The sequence below is a fragment of the Cheilinus undulatus genome, linkage group 14, assembly GCF_018320785.1.
Source record: "Cheilinus undulatus linkage group 14, ASM1832078v1, whole genome shotgun sequence".
Taxonomy (NCBI): Eukaryota; Metazoa; Chordata; class Actinopteri; order Labriformes; family Labridae; genus Cheilinus; species Cheilinus undulatus.
The window spans coordinates 44,737,254-44,741,243 of NC_054878.1; positions in this window are offsets into that span (position 1 = coordinate 44,737,254).

Here is a 3,990-nt window from a genome sequence, read left to right on the forward strand (position 1 = left end):
GAACAGTGAAAGAAGAGAGTATGGACTCCTTTACCAGCACGTTTTCATGTTCTTTATGTTTAACATCCTAGCACGGTTTTTCTGATGGATAACCATCTTCTCAACGTGTCACTAGAAAAATGATGGAGGGCTAATTTGTCTCTGAACAGCTCGTTCTTCATGCAGCGTTAAAGGCTGACAGGGCCCCACCCATCACCCATCTCTGTTTAACATGTGTATGGGGGTGGGGGGGCATCTGTGAAAAAAGCCTCTTCTCATCAGCTAAACCCTCGTCAAACACAGCAGCCGCATGTGAAAGAGCTTTTACCACGAGGACAGTTGGGATCAGCTGCAGGGGGCTCGAAGGTCTCCTCATTTGGTCCGTAACCCTGAAACAGGGAAGAGCTAACTGGTGAAAATGAGGTCTTAATGGTTTACACTCCCACTATGGCCATGGTAACGTGACGTCACACTCAGGGTGTTAAAGCAGGCCAGACTGTTAAAGTCTAAGAAACATCAAGACTCTGACAGCTGATTTTGTTCTCCTGACTGAGAGGAGACGACAAAGATGAGGGATCCTGAACTACAGAGAGATCACCTCAGATAGGCTGTTTCACATCTCCGTTGCATTATGGGATATGTTTCAGCCTCTCAAAACAAAACGTCTTTCTCATTCATTACAGGCCAGCCCCAGCAACAAAATATATGATTTAATGGATGAGCAGCCCTATGCAAAGAACACATGAACATTTTCTCTATTAGCTACCTGATCTACCTTCCACAAGCTTATATGATAAGCATCAAGCAGGAACAGCACACATTCCTGCCTTTCCTGTGCCTACGAGGACAGCCTGAGGCAAAGCAGCATCAGTGACAGCAGCATGAACAAAGGAGTAGCTGGGGTGGAGGAGGACGCGCCCCGAGAATCTCTTAGGCCCTGTCCACACAGAGACGAAAACGATATATTGCCGTTTCGTTTTGGAAAAGTTTTCTGTAAAGACGGAGTCGTTTCAGAAACCACTGAAACGACTGAAAACGCTGTAGTACATATGCCAAGCCTGTAAGTGGCGCTGTAACGCTGCCACAGAAATGCACCAAAGTAGAAGAAGAATATCACAGAAAACTAACTCAAACTTTTTTCTAGTTGCCCTTCTGGTTGTTCCCCGCGTTGGATTTAGGAATATATGGTTTATGCATTTCGCGGTGGTGGTAAAGGAGCATCAGATTTTGCTGTAAAAGCCGTAACAAGCTGAGTAGCTTCTGCAGCACGAACACAACCCTGTAATACGCCATTATTGTTTTGACCAGACCTGCGCAGGCGCCTTAAGGGAGCTACTCTCTGTGTGACGTGATCGTTTCAAGAAAAATGTGGATAGGCGTCCACACGGAGATGAAACGGTAGTCGTATACGGATTTATGCACTCTGGGACCTGTTTTCAAAAAGTATCGTTTACAGTCACCTGAAACGCCGTTTCCGTGTGGATGAAATGCCGATCCGACAAAAAACTTTAGCATATACACCTGAATTCATTTCCGTGTGGATGCAGTCTTAATTTTTAAGCAAAAACGTAAAAATTTTTAGGGGGGGAAATGAGATTATAAAGTTGTTTATTTACAAGAAAAAAATCAAAATTTCAGAGTTTGAAGCGTAGGATATTTACAAGACAAACTTTCAATTTACGATTTTATAAAGTCTTGAATTTTGACAATAGAAACTCAAAAAAGTCAAAATTCTAAAATCTTACATTTACAGTGTTAGGCCAAAATTTACAAGAACCAAACTGAAAATAGTGGTTGGATTTTTGACTTTAAAATCTCAAAAATACTACTTTATGGTTCACTTACATTTACAACTTTCAAAGTAAAATATGTTGAATTCTTTCTTGCAAATTACTGACTTTTTAAACTTGAGAATTTAGAGATATTTCTTAAAAAAAACAAGTCCTCTTTATTGTTGTTTTCAAGAGTGGCCACAATACACTCATAGTAATGGATAGTTTACACATTAATTTTGGCAACAACAAGTTTATGTGCCTGTTCTGTTCTGATTTTGTTCATGAAAACAGTTCAAATTGATTTGAATTTGTCCAAGTGGGTCCTGGGGGGCTTAGCTTTTCTCAGACCGGGGGGGCGGCTGAGTATTCATAGAGCTTGACTGTGCACCGCAGGGTTGATGTTTTACAAGCTTTTTATGAAAAAAAGTCCAAACGAGACATGATTGTGAAAAAATAGCTGTAAGCTGTAAGGGTTAAGATCTATATTTTTAATGCTTTATTTAGGGCTGTCAAAAGGTTACTTTTTGCAGGATAAATCTAAAATTTTCTGTATTTAATTGCAATTAATTGCACCCTTTTTATGATATTTTAAAATCCCACTTTCCACTAAGAACTGTTTTTCTGAACTTTTGGATTTTTCTGTCTTAACCCATACGGACCCACCATAACACATGACCTTTAAAGGTTAATTTATGAAGTCCCTGAGTGAAACACACTCATCATTCTGATCATGCCATATGGCTGGCCCAATGGGGGGAAAAAGGGTAGATCTTTCTTGGACTCAGCCAAACAGGCGGCCCACTGAGGTCAGCAAAATCACGATCCATTCTAAAGTTAAGCTGTGATAATCATATTTTATATTTTTGAAAAAAATATGTACAGTGCTTAACAAATGTATTAGACCACCTGTCATATTTGTCTCAGAGACCATCCAGCACCATGAAGTGCTTTAATGCGGACTCTTTCATTTTCAGTCAGCTCTCCACGTTTTACCATTTTGAACAGGAATGAGGAATTTCAAACTGAATTCACTCAAATTTGAGCCGGCTCACTGGGCTTCTCTGAGAAGTCAGAAATGAATCAAGCATAACATTCAACCACTAAAACTATTTTTTCTGTTCAGGAATGCAAGTAAATAACTATAATTTGACATATTAATTAAGAAATATTAATGTGCTTTACTATTTTTTTCAGGTGTTTTTTTTATAAATCAGTAAATTTGAAAATTCATGGATAACAATAATAATTCTATTTTAGCATTAAAGATATCATTTGGGTTAAAGAGCTTCTACATACTGGTGTATTAACCTTTGCAGAAACATAAAAATGATTTAGGTAATTACCAATGCTGTTAATTTAGGGCAGCTGTGGCATAAACCTTACTTTGGTTAGGGTTAGGGTGGTTGAATAAATTTGTTAAGCACTGTATATACGTATATAAACGAGATAAATGTGGCAAAAAAGTAGCAAAATGGCCTGATATGGTAAACAGGGCTAGACATTGATAAAAATGAGTTAAAAGTGGAAACAAATGGAATGGATGTTGAAAAAACTGGAAAAAAGGAATGGAAACAGTAGTGAAAGTGTTCAAAAGAGGAAAAGAGGATTAAAGTGGAAAATATTTTCTCCAAAAAAATGCATCAAGGGGGTAAAATGGTTGGAATATGTTGAAAAGCGGTTAAAGAGTGGCAAATTGACCAAATGGATTAAAGAGGCAAAATGGGCAACAATTGGTTTTAAAATAACCAGATAAACCAGTATAAACAGGTTAGAAAGTGGCAAAAAAATTAGTTTATACTGGAAAAGAAGAGCTAAAAGTAGCATACAGTCACAAAACTTTAATTCTAAGATGGGCAAAAAATGGGTTACAGAAAGGCAACAATGGTTGGAAAATGTTGAAAAGGGGTTAAAAAGTGACAAAAATGGGTACAAAGTGGCAAAAAAGTTGCAAGAATGACCAGATGAAGCAGGAAATTGGGTTCAAAAGTGACAAAAATGAGTTTTAAGTAGAAAACATGGGCTAAAACTAGAGAAAACATCATAAATGAGCAGGAACAGCGGTGAAAAGGGGTTTAAAGCCCATATTCTACAGATCCAGCACACATGCACTGATGTCATAAACAAATCATGACTGCAGAGGGCCCATTTACTTTGTTTTATGTGTTGACTTTTGTTGATAAATCTTATTGATTTTGAACTATGCTGTATAAATTTAAATGAAAAGATATAGTTAGTG